Source organism: Meriones unguiculatus, chromosome 4 (genome assembly GCF_030254825.1).
Source record: "Meriones unguiculatus strain TT.TT164.6M chromosome 4, Bangor_MerUng_6.1, whole genome shotgun sequence".
Classification (NCBI taxonomy): domain Eukaryota; kingdom Metazoa; phylum Chordata; class Mammalia; order Rodentia; family Muridae; genus Meriones; species Meriones unguiculatus.
In genome coordinates this window covers 60,301,731-60,319,585 of record NC_083352.1, presented here as the reverse complement: position 1 = coordinate 60,319,585, position 17,855 = coordinate 60,301,731, and positions in this window count along the sequence as shown.

Below are 17,855 nucleotides of genomic sequence, written 5' to 3'. Positions count from 1 at the left end.
CAGTCAGAGAATGGTTGGTTACTTCCATGATGTTTCACTGTCTCACCACTGAGCCTGTCTTGCCAAGCCAGTCACTATTGTAGATCACAGGGCTCATTGCTTAACATAGTTAATGATCATTTTTTTTCCTCCAGTAATGTACACTGCACCTTCAAGCACTACGAAACCTATCTAGGAAGGATAAAGCTTGTACAAGGGTAATAGTTTGATTCCTCCATGTTCTATGATAAAACTATTCAGTGTCTTAAGAAATTTGGCATTACCATATATTCACAGAAAATAGCTGAGCAATGAAGAGGACAGAGTCTATTATGCGGTCACTCTGTCTCTGTCTCTGACTCTGTCTCTGTCTGTCTGTCTGTCTCTCTCTCTCACACACACACCTACACACACACACACACACACACACTTTTTTTGTCAAATTTTCTTGGTTTCTTTTAAAAGAAATCACATACATTTTCTTTTTTGTTTATTTTTAATTAATTTGTTTTTTATTAATTGCAGTTTTTCACTTTGTACCCCAGCTATAGCCCCCCTCCCTCGACCCCTCCCAATCTCACCCTCTTTCCCTCATCTCCTCCTATGTCCATCCCCAAGTCCACTGATAAGGGTGATACTCCTGCCCTTCCCTCTGACCCTAGCCTATCAAGTCTCATCAGGACTGGCAGCATTGTCTTCCTCTGTGGACTACTAAGGCTGCTCCCCACTCAGGGCGAGGTGATCAAAGAACCAGCCACTGAGTTCTTGTCATAGACAGTCCCTGTTCCCATTACTAGGGAACCCACTTGGAGACTGAGCTGCCATGGCTACATCTGTGCAGGAGTTCTAGGTTATCTCCATGCATGGTCCTTGGTTGGAGTATCAGTCTCAGAAAAGACCCCTTTGGCCAGAGATTTTGGTTCTCTTGCTCTCCTTGTGGAGCTCCTGGCCCTTCCAGGTCTTTCTATCTCCCTCTTTTTTCATAAGATTTGCTGGACTCTGCACAAAGTTTAGTTATGAGTCTCAGCATCTGCTTTGATACACTGCTGGGTAGAGTCTTTCAGAGGCCCTCTGTGAAAGGCTCCTGTCCTGTTCCTTGTTTTCTCCCTCTTCTGATGTCTATCCTGTTTGTTTTTCTGAGTGAGGATTGATCATCTTAACCAGAGTCCTCCTTCTTAGTTAGCTTCTTTAGCTGTAGAGATTTTAGTATGATTATCCTATATTATATGTCTAATATCCACTTATCAGTGATTATATACCCTGTGTGTCTTTCTGCTTCAGGGTTAACTCACTCAGGACAATGATTTCTAGTTCCCACCATTTGCCTGCAAATTTCATAATGTCCTTATTTTTAATTGCTGAGTAGTATTCTAGTGTGTAAATGTACCACACTTTCTGTATCAATTCCTCAGTTGAGGGACGTTTGAGTTGTATCCAGATTCTGGATATTACAAATAATGCTGCTAAGAACATGGTTGAGCAAATGTCCTTATTATATACTTGAGTATATTTTGGATATATGCCTAGGGGTTGTATAGCTAGATCTAAAGGAAGCACTATTCTTAATTGTCTGAGAAAGCACCAGATTCATTTCCAAAGGGGTTGTACAAGTTTACATTCCCACCAGCAAAGGAGGAGGGTTCTCCTTTCTTCACATTCTCTCCAGCATGTGTTCTCACTTGAGTTTTTGATCTTGGCCATTCTGATGGGTGTAAGGTGAAATCTCAGGGTCATTTTGATTTGCATTTCCCTTATGACTAAGGACGTTGAACATTTCTTTAAGTGTTTCTCTTCCATTCGATATTCCTCTATTGAGAATTCTCTGTTTAGCCCTGTACCCCAATTTTTTTAATTGGATTACTTGATTTGTTGCTGTTTAACTTCTTGAGTTCTTTATATATACTGGATATTAGTCCTCTGTCAGATATAGGGTTGGTGAAGATCCTTTCCCAGTCTGTAGGCAGTCGTTTTGTTCTGACGACAGTGTCCTTTGCTTTATAGAAGCTTTTCAGTTTCATGAGGTCCCATTTATTGATTGTCGCTCTTAGAGCCTGTGCTGCTGTTGTTGTGTTCAGGAAGTATACAGACACAAATTAAAATGGACTTACCTTATGATGAAGCAACAATGTTTCTCTAGACACTACAGGCTACAGAGTTCATTTTTGCGTGGGTTTTGAAGATCAGACTTGGGCCATCAGTGTTGCTGCCAAGCTCTCTTCACAGATGAACCAATTTAAGCCCGTCTGTGGACATTTGAAGGAGACTGAAGGGAGAAGCTTGTAAAGAGTTATATGTGAAATACTCGAGAATTAAGGAAATCTAGCAACGTTAGGAGCACTGATTGAGATTACAAATCTAATTATTCTTTTAAAATGTGATTCTGCGTAATTACTAACTACACAGAAAATGAACTAGAAAGACACATATGATATATACTCATTTATAAGCGGATATTAGACATATGATATAGTATAAACATTGAAATCTACAGTCCTAAAGAAGCTAAACAGCATGGAGGACCCTAAGGAAGAGGCTGAAACCTCACTCAGAAGGGTAAACAGGATAGAAATCAGAAGCAAGAGAAGACGAGGAACAGGACAGGAGCCTTCCACAGAGGGCCCTCTGAAAGACTCTACCCATCAAAGTAGCAGAGGAAATACTGAGATCCATAGTTAAACTTTGGACAGAGTGGAGAAAACCTTATGGAAAAAGAGGGAGATAGAAAGACATGGAAGGGACAGGAACTCCACAAGGAGAACAAAAGAGCCAAAAAACCTGGGCCCAGGGGGTCTGCAGAGACTGATACTCCAACCAAGGACCATGCATGGAGAGGACTTAGACCTCCTGCTCAGAGAAAGCCCATAGGAATCTCAGCTTCCAAGTGGGTTTCCTAGTAAGGAGATCAGGGATTGTCTCTGACATGAACTCAGTAGCTGGCTCTTTGATTACATCCCACTGGGGAGTGCAGCCTTGCCAGGATACAGAGGAATAAGATGCAGCCAAACCTGATGAGACCTGATAGCTAGGGTCAGATAGTAGGAGAGGAGAACCTCCCCTACCAATGGACCAAGGGAGGAGCACAGGGGGAGAAGGGAGGAAGGAAAGACTGGGAGGAGATGAGGGAAGGGGCTACATCTTGGATACAAAGCGAATAAATTGTAATAAATAAATAAATAAAATTTCTAGACACTTAGACTTTTCTCCTGTGTTAAGGTGGTCTTTGCTGAGTACATAGAAAAAAATATTACCTTCAAGCAAATGAATTTACCAGAAAAGGATAATCTATGAATTAATATTAAAATTGAAAGTGCTAATTAAGATGTCCAACCTGAAATGAATAATCATAATTTAGAAATAAAGCCTGTCTTCCAGTTAAGGTCTTTGAAATGCCATCTTTTGTGCAATATCCTCAGAGCATTCATAAATTCTCAACTAGGAATGACTAGGTGATATTTATACAAGATTAGGCCTAGATACAACCAGGCAAGAATGGAACAAGGTCTTAAAGTACCCTTTCTCTTTTTGCTGATCTATTTCCTGTATAGATCTGGGGAGAAGAGAAACTATTGCCTTCAGTTGTGTACCCACTGGGTGGCTCCAGCAGGCTCCAGTGAATAATCCCAACCCAACAGTCAAACAGATGACCTTGGTTAAAAAATTGGGTCACACAAAACCCAAAGTCATGAATTTGGGAGAAGGACAAGTAAGAGGGTATTAATAAAGTAAGAAAAATATAAAAGAGAGTATGAAAAGACAGTTACAAGAACGCATTACAGATATCTATGAAATTGGCAAAAAATTAATGTTAAAAAATTAAAATAAAGAATAAAAAAGCCTCATGCTAACTATATTTAGTGCCATAATTTAACTGTAAGAAGTTACCAAAATGTGTGTTTCAGTATTTTTCTTCAGTGGCGGAGCTCACAGGTCAGGCGCCCCATAGACTTGAGAAACATCAAGTACAGCATGAGTGTATCTTCCCTAGAAATTCAGTCTGAATAGGTCACCAACTAACTTTCCAATATGTTGTGACATAAACTAACATGACTGTAAGATTGAACCCTGCAGACATTCATAAAGAGTCAATGTACTTTTGAAGAAGATGTATTTTTCTCTCTTGCTGACCAAGAATGAAATCAGTCACTCACCTAGCCCTTGAAGCTCCCTGGGCACCTGAAAATTAGATCCAGAATTACTCACAGTTAGAAGCATCCCCAAAGGTTGAAGATACCAGTAGCTGGCGTCAATGTGTTTTTGAATCTTCTGCCTCAGTGATCTATGTGGGAAGAGGTTTGTTTGTTTTCTAATTGTGTTTTAAAACTCAGTTAAGCCAGGAATAACATACCTTCCCCCCATCTCCAAAAAAGGCTTGAAACTATGAAACTTAATATTAATTTGTGCATAATTAAAAAAAAACATATACTTATTTTTATGTGTGTATGTCAGAGAAGACTTTACACATTGCCTATAACAATATCTGAGCTATTTTATTGCCTTCTATCTAGCTCTAAAAATATTAGTATTTGTCATTATACCATTTTCTCAGAAGAAAAGATATAATTTATCTAGATCATAGAGTCATTCTTTTACATAGCCTCCATACATCCCTGCCTCATTTTTAGATTAAATCCTTGGTAATCTCTGACTATATCTAATAATATATCAATAATTGATTCAACAACAGGAACGAATGTACCATAGAACTGAAAATAAATGCTAGTAAGAGCAATTGGGAGGAGTATATATAAACTGTACTTTCCAATTTTCTTCTAAAGCTAAAATTTGCCTTAAAAACCCCTACCCTTTTTTAAATAAATGAAAACTATTAAGAGAAAGTAAAGATGAAAAAAACTTACCCTGAAGATTCAGAAGAAAAGCATAACTGAAAAAGAATCAATAGAAGAAATTAAAGGGCATTTGGGGAAGATAAGTATCAGATGTAAAACCTAAGATTAGACAACTCCAGTGATGTCAGGATCATATGCAGAGACTCCATCTGCACAAAGTGAGCAAATACAAAGTCAAAACGCAATGGTTGAAATCAACAAAGTAAAAAAGATAAACTCATTTGAGAAGATGCTTAGGTTTGAACTAACACTTCACAGTAATGACTACACTTATCGACACATGTAAACATGAAACAGAAAACTAATTTTTTTTTCAGGCAGTTCTAGATTGTTTATGCTGGGAAGAGAAAAAGGAGGCTGCCGTGACAGGTTCCAAATCACAGCACACAAAGGAGGGTTCTAGGTCCCTAATGTACCCCAGGTCCCATTAAATGAATACTTGACTTAAAGTAAAAATGGCCTAAGATTAATAAATTTATATCTTAAATATATGATGAAGCAGAGTAAAATTAAACCCAAAACAGTCAGAGGAACCATACACTAAAGGGCAAAAATATCATTATAACTCAATACAAAATAATGATATAAATATATCAGTTGAATCAGTATTTGATTTTTTTTAAAAGATCAGTACAAATGATGTTAGCCAATAAATAAGGAGAAAAATAAGTGAAGAAAGAAATGATCAGAACAAAAAATTTAGATAATGACACAAATTTTATAGTTATTAAGAGAATAAAAAGGAAAATTTGAAAGCTCAGCCAATGTATGTATGCCAATGTATAAGATAGCTTATAATAAAAAGCTATGACATTTTACTCAAAATAGAAAAGAAAGTCTGGCTGGCCTCACTTTTGTTAGAGACATTGAATTTAGAGTTGAAAACTTAGTCACAAAAAGTAAGGCTCAGGTGAGCTCATGGGTGAATCATACAAAATATTTAATGAATAATATTGATTACACAAACACTTTTCCAAAAAAAATATGAATAAAGGATCATTAGTTAAGCCAAGTTATGTGAGCAGCATTGCATTGGTACAAAAGCTAGACAATGATACTGTCTATTGACCAAATGAAAAACCTCTCAGGATCATACACAATAATAGTGCTTAGTGAATCAATTTTACTAGTTTATAAAATTTATATCACAGTGTCACTAGATCCAGGTGTGTCTTATTGTCTCACAACAGATCAATGAGGTTTAAAGACAAATACTCAGGGAAAAGAATAAGGCCCTTGGAAGGTATATTTAGGAATGAATGAACAAAGAGTATTCAAATAAAATCAAGACATTTTTGTTTTATTTTTTAATTTTTTTGTTATTTTTTAATTTATATCAAACAATTTAAAATTACATTTAAAAATACATATCTAAAAATAAGCAAAATATCAAATAATCTATTTATACGAAGAACGATGTGCAGCACCCGTACCCTGGAAGCTACAGAGCGTCGCTGAGGTACTCAGACGGAGCTCTGCCAGAAGGGATTGCACAATCTCGGGTCTGAGGACCCAAGACTGGAATGGCAATGACTTCCTGAAAGTCAAGTTCTACATTCAAAGAAATCCTAATCAAAGCCCAGCATAATTTTTATAATAAGTATCATGCTGATTATAAAATTCATATTGAGGGGTTAGAGAACGAGAAGTCTATCCCATCAAAAATGATGTACGAATTCAACCCCATCCTTCCCCCAATTTTGTTCTTCGGCATGGTAAGTTTTCATCATGGTGTCTTTTGCTTCCTTGGTTAGGCTTATTAAAAGAGTATTTATGAGATTGTTGTGGATAAAATTGATTCCTTGATTGCTTCTGTGTGTTTGTCACTGGCATTGCTTTCTCAGCTCTTCTAACTTAGTGAAATATATGCTTTACGATAAGATGGAACAATTTTCTGAATTTAACAAGTATCTCTCTTAATGACTCACTTTTCATCTTGTATCTTATTAATCTGTGTCTTCTCTTTCTTATGGCTATATTGGCTGAGGCCTTTTCAGTCTTCATTAGCTTTTTCAAAGAACCAATCCTTCCTTTTATTGTTTCTTTGTATTTTTCATTTATTTTCATTTATTTCTACTTTGATCTTAATGGTTTCTTTCTCTCTACTCATTTGTGCTCTGAAGCATACCTTTAAGTTATTTATGTGATGGGGGCTGGAGAGATGGCTCAGTGGTTAAGAGCACTGTCTGCTCTTCCAAAGGATCCGGGCTCAGTCCCCAGCACCCACATGGCAGCTCACAACTGTCTGTACTGCCAGTTCCCAGAGATTTGACATCCTCACACTAATGCACATAAAATAAAATTAAATACATTTTAAAAAGTTGTTTATGTGAGATTGCTGTGTTTTCTTGATACAAACTCCCTTCCATGGACCACTTTCATTGCATACCACAGATTTCGCAGGTTGTGTTTTCGTTCTCATTCAGTCCTGGGAATTTCTTGACTCCGTACTTGATTCATTCTTTGAACTCATTCATTAGAATAATGGGGATTTTTAGGATTATCGTTATTATTATTATCCATGAGTCTGTGTATATTCTAGTATTTCTCCTGTTGTTTTGTAGTCATTCACTTGTGGTAAAACAGAATACAGAAAGTTATTTAACTTTTCCTATATTTTTTAAGTTTCCTGTATTTATTAAAACTTGCAATACATTATCTACTTTAGAGAAAGTTCTGTGGGCCACTGTGAATAATGTGTATTCTACAGAGACTGGATGAAATGTTATATACAGGCATGTAGTTTGCTGTATATGCTATTTAATTTAGATATTCTTGTTTCTTTTCTTTTCAGGTGCCATCATGCTGTGCTTAATGCGTGAATTTATATTTAATGGCATAAGTTATACATCTTGTAAAATCAAATCCACTTGTGTTCAGGGAATACGCATTTAGAACCATAATAGCTTCTTTCTTAGTGAGCTATTCCCTCAATGAATATTTAGGAACAAATGAAAATGAAATGTTCTTCTTTATTTCCTCTCACTAGTTTTGATTTAAAATTTAATTTATCAGATATTAGAACAGTGACACCATCATGTTTCCAAGGTCCAATTTTGAATACCCATTCCTGTCTTTTCACACTAAGGGAGTAATGTCTTTTGTGATGTACATTTCTTGGAATTTCTATTTTTATATTAATTGCAGTTTATTCATTTTCTATCCTAGATGTAGCTCCCTCCCTCACTTCCTGCCAATCCTACCCTCCCTCATCTCCTCCCCTGCCCCTCTCCAAGTCCACTGATAGGGGAGGTCCACCTCCCCTTCCATCTGATTCTAGTCTATTAGGTCTCATAAGGTGTGGCTGTATTGTCCTCCTCTGAGACCTGGCAAGGCTGTTCCCCCCTGAGAGGAAGGTGGTCAAAGAGCTAGCCACTGAGTTCATGTCAGAGACAGTCCCTGTCCCCCTTACTAGGGTTCCCACTTGGAGAATGAGATGCCATTGGCTACATCTGAGCAGGGGTTCTAGGTCATCTAGGTTATATCCATGAATGGTCCTTGGTTGGAGTATCGGTGTCAGAAAAGACCCCTGTGCCCAGATTTTTTGGTTCTGTTGCTCTCTATGTGGAGCTCTAGTCTCCTCCAGGTCTTATGATCTCTCCCTTCTTTCATAAGATCAATACACTCTACACAAAGCTTGGTTATGAGTCTCAGAATCTGCTTTGATACACTGCTGGGTGGAGTCTTTCAGAGACCCTCTGTGTTAGGCTCCTGCCCTGTTTCCTGTTTTCTCCTTCCAATGTCCACCCCATTTGTCTTTCTGAGTGAGAATTGATCATCTTACCCAGGGTCCTTCTTCTTGCTTAGCTTCTTTAGGTGTACAGATTTTATTATGTGTATCATATATTATATGTCTAATATCCACTTATGAATGGGTATATACTGTGTGTGTATTCCTGCTTCTGGGATACCTCACTCAAGTTATTTTCTAGATCCAACAATTTTCCTGCAAATGTCATGATTTCCTTGTTTTTAATTGCTGAATAGTATTCCACTGTGTAAATGGATACAATTTCTGTATCCATTCCTCAGTTGGAGGACATCTGGGTTGTTTCCAGGTTCTAGCTATTATGAATAAAGCTGCTATGAAGATGGTTGAACAAATGTCCTTGTGTGCTTGAGCATATTTTGAATATATGCCTAAGCATACCTGGATCTTGAGGAAGCATAATTCCTAATTGTCTGAGAAAGTGCCAGATGGATTTCCAAAGTGGTTGTACCAGTTTACATTCTCACCAGCAGGAGGAGGGTTCTCCTTTCTCCACATCCTCCCCAGCATGTGTTGTCACTTGAGTTTTTGATCTTAGCCATTCTGATGGGTGAAAGGTGAAATCCCAAGGTCATTTTGATTTGCATTTCCCTGATGACTAGGGATGTTGAGCATTTCTTGAAGTGTTTCTCTGCCATTCTATATTCCTCTACAGAGAATTCTCTGTTTAGCTCTGGCCCCCATTTTTTAATTGGATTACTTGATCTGTTGCTGTTTAACTTCTTGCGTTCTTCATATATTCTGGACATGAGACTTCTGTCAGATAGAGGGTTGGTGAAGATCCTTTCTCTGTCTGTAGGCTGTTGGGTTTTTTTTGTTTGTTTGTTTTGTTTTGTTTTGTTTTGTTTTTCAGGTGACAGTGTCCTTTGCTTTACAGGAGCTTTTCAGTTTCATGAGGTCCCATTTATTGATTGTTGATCTTAGAGCCTGTGCTGTTGCTAATCTGTTCAGGAAGTTGTCTCTTGTGCCAATGAGTTCTAGGTTTTTCCCCATTTTTAATTCTAACAGGTTTAGTGTGTCTGGTTTTATGTTGAGGTCTTTGACCCACTTGGGCTTTAGATTTGTGCAGGGTGATAAGTATGGATCTATTTGCATTTTTCTACATGTAGACATCCAGTTAGACCAGCACATTTATTGAAGATGCTGTCTTTTTTCCTTTATATGGTTTTGGTTTCTTTGTCAAAAATCAAGTATCTGTAGATGTGTCGGTTTATTTCTGGGTCTTCCATTTGATTCCATTGAATCACCATTCTGTTTTTATGCTAGTACCATACAGTTTTTATTACTATTGCTTTGTAGTACAGCTTGAGATAAGGGATGGGGATACCTTCAGATGATCTGTTGTTGTAAAGGATCATTTTGGAAATTCTGTTTTGTTTTTTGGTTTATTTTTCCATATGAAGTTGAAAATTGTTCTTTCAAGGTCTGTAAAGAATTGTGTTGGTATTTTGATAGGAATTCCATTGACTCTGTAGATTGCTTTTGGCAGGATGGCCATTTTTGCACTCTGTTAATCCAACTGATCCATGACAGTGGGATATTTTCCATCTTCTGATATCTTCTTTAAATTCTTTCTTCAGATACTTGAAGCTTTTTTTGAGCAGGTCCTTCACTTGTTTGGTTAGAGTCACACCAAGGTATTCATGTTATTAGTGGCCATTGTGAAGGGTGTAGTTTCACTAATTTCTTTCTCAGCCCTTTTGTCTTTCATATACAAGAGGGCTACTGATTATTTTGAGTTAATTTTGTATCCAGCCACTTTGCTGAAGGTGTTTTTCAACTGAAAGAGTTCTCAGGTGGAATCTTTTGGTCACTCACATATACTCTCATATCATCTGCAAATAGTGATACTTTGGCTTCTTCCTTTCTGATTGTATCTCCTTGATCTCCTTTAGTTGTCTTATTGCTATTGCTAGGACTTCAAGTACTATGTTGAAGAGATATGGAGAGAGTGATGGAGAGAGTGGGCAGCCGTGCCTTGTCCCTGATTTCAGTGGGATCAAATTAAGTTTCTCTCCATTTAGTTTGATGTTGGTCATAGGCTTGCTGTATATTGTCTTTATTATGTTTAGGTATGTGTCTTGTATCCTTGATTTCTCAAACACTTTAAACATGAATGGGTGTTGGATTTTGTCAAATGTTTTTTCAGCATCTAAGGAGATGATCATGTGGTTTTTCTCCTTGTATTTTTTGTTTGTTTGTTTTTTGTTTTTTGTTGTTTTATAATAGTGGATTACATTGATGGATTTCCGTATATTGAACCACCCCTGCATGCATGGAATGACCTACTTGGTCATAGTGGATACCTTTTCTTTGCTCTTGGATTCGGTTTGCAAGTATTTTATTGAGTATTTTTGCATCAATGTTCATAAGAGAAATACATCTGAATTATCTTTTTTGTTGGGTCTTTGTGTGGGTTAGGTATCAAGGTGACTGTGGATTCATAGAATGAGTCTGGTAATGTTCCTTCTGTTTCTATTTTGTGGAATAGTCTGAAGAGAATTGGTGTTGGCTCTTTAAAGATCTGGTAGAATATTGTGCTGAAAATATCTGTCCCTGTGCCTTTTTAGGATGGGAGACTTTTGATGACTGCTTCTATTTCCTTGGGTGATATAGGAGTATTTAATTGATTTACCTGATCTTTACTTAATTTTGGTAGATGAAATCTATCAAGAAAACTGTCCATTTCATTTATATTTTCAAATTTTGTGGCATATAGGCTTTTGTAGTTCAACCTAATGATTGTTTAGATTTCCTCAGTGTCTGTTATGTCCCCCTTTTCAATTCTGATTTTGCTGATTTGGATAGTTTCTCTCTGCCTTTTATAACTAAAAGGCTAAGAGTTTGTCTATCTTGTTGATTTTCTCAAAGAATCAGCTCTTGGTCTCATTGATTCTTTGAATTGTTTTCGTTGTTTCTAATTCATTGGTTTTAGCTCTGAGTTTGATTATTTCCAATTGTCTATTCCTCTTGGGTGTCTGCTTCTTTTTGTTTCTTAGGGCTTTTAGGTGTGCCATTAAGCTGCTTATATGAGATGTCTCAAACTTCTTTCTGGAGGCACTAGTGCTGTGAACTTTCCTCTTAGCACTGCTTTCATTGTGTCCCATAGGTTTGGGTAAGTTTGCCTTCATTTTCATTGAATTTTAGGAAGTCTCTAATTTATTTTTTCATTTGTTCCCTAACCAAGCTGTCAGTGAGTAGAGAGTTGTTTAGTTTACATGTGTATGTAGGGTTTTTGTTATTTCTGTTGTTGTTGAGATCTAGTTTTAAGTCATGGTGATCTGATAGGATACAAGGAATTATTTCAATCTTCTTGTGTCTGTTGAGGCTTGCTTTGTGTCCAACTGTATGGTCAGCTTTTGAGAAGGTTCCATGAGGAGCTGAAAAGGATGTATACTCTTTTGAGTTTGGGTGAAAAGTTCTGTAGACATCTGTTAGGTTCATTTGATTTAGGACCTCTGTAAGTGCCTTTATTTCCCTATTTAACTTCTGTCTAGTTGATCTGTCCCTTGTTGAGGGTAGAGTGTTTAAATCATCCTCTATTAAGGTGTTGGCATCTATGTGTGATCTAAGCTTTAATGTTTCATTTACAAATGCAGGTGCTCCTGTATTGGGACATAGATATTCAGGATTGTGATATCCTCCTGGTGGATTTTTCCTTTAATGAGAATAAAGTGCCCAACCTCATCTTTTTTGATTAATTGTGGTTGAAAGTGTATTTTATTCAATATTAGGATAGCTACCTCTGCTTGTTTTCTGTGTCCATTTGCTTGAAAAACATTTTTTCCATCCCTTTACTCTGAGGTAGTGTTTATCTTTGTTTCAGAGGTGTGTTTCTTGGATACAGCAGAATGTTGGATCATGTTTCTGCAACCATTCTATTAGTCTGTGTCTTTTTATTGGAGAGTTGAATCTGTTGAAGTTGATAGATAATAGTGAGCAATGAATATTAGTTCCTTTTATTTTAGGGTTGGTGTTGTTACTGTGTTTCAATACTTGTTTTCTTTTAATTCTTTGTTGTGAAGTTATCTATATCCCATGTTTTCTTGGGCGTAGTTGATTTCGTTGAATTTGAGTTTTCCTTCTAGTATCTTCTGTAGGGCTGTGTTGCTGTGTAGATATTGTTTAAGTTTAGTTTTGTCATGGAATATTTGGTTTTCTCCATGTCTGTTGATTGAAAGCTTTGCAGGGTATAATAGTCTGGGTTGGCATCTGTGGTATCTTAGAGTCTTTATGACATTTACCCAGGCCCTTCTGGCTTTCATAGTTTCTGTTGAGAAGTCTGGCGTGATTCTGTTAGGTCTACCTTTATATGTTACTTGGTTTTTTCCCTTGCTGCTTTTAATAGTTTTTCTTTGTTCTGTAGATTTAGTGTTTTGACTATGGTGTGAAAATGAGGAATTTCTTTGGTCTAGTCTACTTGGTGTTCTGTAGGCTTGTTTGTCTGTGGACATGTGTTTAAGTTGAGAAAATTTTCTTCTATGATTTTCTTGAAAATATTTATGGACTTTAGAGCCTAGAATCTTCTTTTTCATCTATTCCTATTATTCTTAGATTTTGTCTTTTCATGGCATCCTGGATTTCTTGGATGTTTTAGGTTTGGAACTTTTCCAATTTTATTTTTCTTTGAGAGATGTATCCACTTTTGCAATTGTATGTTCAGCACCTGAGATTCTCTCTTCCATCTCTTGTATTCTGTTGATGATGCTTACCTTTGTGGTTCCTGATCTTTTCTCTAAGTTCTCCAGCTCCAGGGTTTTCTCTGTTTGTGTTTTCTTCATTCATTCTAATTCTGTTTTCATTTCCATCAACTGTTTGAATGTGGATTCCTGTCTTTCCATGATGGCCTCTATTTTTTTTGTTTGTTTCTTCTCTATGTGCCACTAGTTGTGCCTCTATTTCTGCTTCTATTTGTGCCTCCACCTGTGCCTCTATTTGTTTGGCTATATTCGCCTGTGTTTCTTTGAGAGCTTTGTTTGTTTCCTCTTTATGAGCCCAAAAACTGGATAAGTATAGCTTTAAAATAATTTTCAGTATTTCTGATGAATTAAAATATCCATTTATTTTGGGGGGTGCTGGTGAAGCCATGATATGATTTTTGTCGGATGTGTTCATATGCCAACTTCTAGCCATCTGCTTATCTGTAACCTTTGCTATTTGTTCCTGGAGTCTGTACTTCAAAATAGGTCTATCTGTCTCTGGTGTCTGGAGTATTCTTCAGGACGATGAGAGATGTCCACTGGTTTGAGAGTGGCTGTTGTGTTTCAGCTGTAGCTAAAGGAGAAAGTCCGCAGGCGCATATGTGCAAGGGCAGGTGTGTGTGTGGCAGTGTGCCCTGAGAGAGTGCGCTCGAGTTTGTAGATACTTAAGTGCAGGGGGGATGGGCAGGGTTGAGGGTGCTGGCGCTGTTCACAGGTGCAAGGTGCAGGCACTGGTGCTCTGAATAACTCTGTAGCCCATAGGCCTCGTGTACTTTCCTTCTGGTATTCAGATCTGTCTGGGCTACAGAAACTGTTTGCATAGAGCCAACTGGGAGATCCACAGAGCCAGGGTTTCAATGCTGAGATCTTGCTGTCTCAAGCATCCCTATGTTATCCGCAGCTGGGGTGTGGGAGGGAGGGATCCGATGTCTGGCTGCTATCATAGAGGGACCCTGGTTCTGGGGCTCTGCAAGCACTCACTTAAAGGGGCACTCACTCGTTTACAGGCTTAATGGGAGAGGACAGAAGATCCTCCTGTTCTCTATTCACAGATTTGGGCCTGTAGGGGCAGATGAGAGTGCAGGAGATCCATCAGCTCAGTGGTGTCCACTGTTTGGCAGCAGGACAGGTACGCCTCTATAGCCTCAGTCAGTCACAGAGCTAACAGAGGCTTCTGCTTGTACTAGCCACTGTCTTGCCCTAGTAGAAGCCTGCCTGTGGGAGGTTTGTACTTGGACTAGCTGCCATGCCCAGCAGCCACAGCCCCCTTTCTCTTCCCCCCTCCCCCAGGCCTGCCTGTGCCTTTTCAGTCACTGAGCATGGAGGCTTGTGCTTGGGGCAATCACTGTAGTCTCAGTGCTTAGGGCAGAGGCCACTGCTCGCCACCTTGCTGAGCAGGGATACCCATGCTTGATGAAAGGCGAAGTGCAGGGGGTTTAATATTCTCTACTTTCAGTCCCTGGAATGTCCACATGTGACCTGGATTCAAACTGTCCCAGCTCCTGAGTTGTCCCTTCTAGCCCAGGAAGCCTCAATGTGGATGTTCTGGCTTCAGCTGCCTCTCCACTCACCAATGTGTGGTTTCAGATCCTGTAACCCTCAGATCCAGTGCATGCTGGTCACTGCCATTTTGGAACCCCCACTGTCATTCTTGACTACAAGTCAATGAGGCTTATATTTTTCTACAACTTTTTGCTAGTTATAACAAAGCTAGCAAATGGCATGAAGCAGACAATAGAGGGTTTCTAAAGTTCTTTGGGGCTCTAGGTGAACATACATCTAAAATGGAAGGCTCTTAGTGAATCAATGAGGTTTCAGCTTGGACTGTAGACACTAGAGAAAGAGTAAGCATGAGCCAGACTGTTCTCAACTGGAAAAAACTAGCCTTTGAGCCTAAATCCATGGCTCCATGGAAGCTATTGGGAACTGGTAGGTTTTTTTTTGTTTTGTTTTTTAAGCTAATTTTGCTGCTAGAAGAAAGCAGAAAGAAATCTCTTTGAAAAAAATACAAAAATTTCTATGTCCTCAACCCAACAACAGACATTTTATTAAAAAAAATAAAAAGTAGTATGCACTAAAGCTAACAAGGTGTGGAAACCAAGACCTAACTAAAAAGCAACAGCCTAACAGGCGATAGGTCCTCATGTGGGCTAGGTAACTGAGCTACAATTAGTTATTGATGCTAAAATAACTATATATGTTGTGATTAAAAAATAAAACACAAGATTAAAGATCTGTTTTATAAGATGGATGCTGTTACGTGCCTGGAGAAAGTGCTATGTATTTTCTAGGGGGATTTTGACAATTGCATGCATGGGGGCTGAGCAGGAAAGGCAGAAGCAAAATCCCGGATTCAGTAAACACAGGTCTAATTTGGAAATTTGAATAAATCCAATTTCTGTCTAGACAAGGTATTTTTTCTGAGCGTAAAGATTTCAGTTTATTCCACAGGCAGTGAAGTTCCCATCAGGAGAGTGTCTTGATCAGGCAGTACTCTTATGAAAATTAACATGGAAGTGATTTACAAAATGGGCAAGAGAACAGTAGGTTTGTAATTGCTTTAAATTCTGAGGAAGAACAGTAAAAAGTTCTCAGAGTGACTGCAATCTTGTGCACATTATCCTAATTTCTCCCAGCTATCCTGTGAGTTGTATGTTACTTGGTTTTTACAGGAGAGGGAACTGAAGCTCAGAAATGCTGGATAATTCCCTGGACACACAGGGTTGCTCCTTGACTGCCTAGCTAACCAAAGACTGTGTTTCTTTAAAGTAACATCACAGTACCAAAAGCCATGATGATTGAAACAGAGAAAGGCTAAAGAAATACCTAGAAAAAGGTATTAGTGGTAGGGGGAAGCCCCTAAGTCATGTAAACAACCAGGAAGTGAGGGAGGACGGATAGCTCCGTGAGTAAGAGCACACACTGCTCCTGCAGAGGACCACAGTCCAATTCCACCACCCACACCAGGCAGCTCCTGGCCACCTAGAGCTCCAGGCCCACAGCATTCAGACTTCTCTGCTGGCCTCCAAGGACAGCTTCACTCACGCACAGTCCCACCCAACACACACACACACACACACACACACACACACTTAAAAATCTAAAAAAAGAAAAATCAGAAACTTGCTTTGGTTCTTAACTACTAACTTTTGAAAGGTAAAAGTGGTATTTGAAAGAAACTATTATTTTAAATTATCTTTAAGCAACATCTAACTTCTCTTATTCTACATTTTTTTCTCTTTTTTTTTTTGAGTTGTTTTCTTTTATTGCAAATAGCTTTTTTTTGTTTATATAATATATCCTGCTTACAGTTTCGTCTCTTTTTACGTACTTCCCCTCCCATCTGGATCCCCCTGTTTCTCTCTCATTAGAAAACATAGAGGATTTTAAGAGATAATAATAAAATAAAATGAGATAAAAGGACTAATATATCAGAAAAACAAAACAAACAAACAGAAGGAAAAGAGCAGAAAAAAGGCCCGGGAAACAAATAGGCAGAGACCCACTGTTTTACACACCCAGGAATCCCCCAAAAACACTAAACTGGAAGACATAATATATATACAAAAGTCCTCTAGGGTAAAAGAAAGACATATGTATGTTTGTTTGCAATTATGTATGTATATGTGTGTGTGTGTTTGTATGTATTTTTAATAAAATAAAAATAAAATTTAAAAAATCTCTGAAATGACATTATGAGACAAATAACATCCCATGATGCTGCTGAATTCATTTTCTGTTGGCCACTCAGTGCTGGGTATGAAGCCTACCCTTAAGATTAGTTTGCATTCTTTGTGAGAATCCCTTAAAGAAAGCTTAATTTTTATTGGCAAGTGGTCATTAACTGGAGATGACTTCTGGGTTAGGAATTGAGGTGTGTCTGATTCACCTTTCATCATGCAGGCCCTAAGGGCACTACCTCACTTTCTGTGAGTTAATATGTACATCAGTTGTGGTGATTCAAAGGGCCTTGAATTCTTGGTTCCTCCATTCCTTCTAGCTCTCACACTATTCCTACCTTCTCTTCGCCAAGGTTTCCTGAGCCCTGACTGGAGATATCTGATGAATTAGGGTTGAGTTAGGGCTTAGTGTTCCAGTGTCTCTCACTCGCTGTATAATATCTGTCTGTGCATCTCTGTGCTTGTTTCCATCTGCAGCAGGAGGAAGATTCTCTGAGGATGGCTCAAAAAAAGCTCAACTAGTAAGTGAAACAGAATGTCAGTAGTAGTCCTTCTTCTGCAGTTTTGTTTTAGAACAGCGATGTTTAGTTTTGCCTAGGTACCTGGCCTATCTAGCCTGAGGTTTGTGGTTGCTCGAGCAGTGTCAGGTATGGGCTGCATGTCTTGGAGTGAGGCTTCAGTCAAGTCAGATATCGCTTGCTTACTCCACAAGTGCGTGTCACCACTACCCTAGCATATCATGCAACCAGGTCACCGTTGTAGATCAAAGGTTTTGTGATGTGCTTGGTGTTTACATTTCTCTTTTGGCAGCATTTCCTGTACCAAAGAGCCGAGTAGACAAGGCTGAAGGTTCTGTGCAGGCACCAGCTTACCTTCTCTG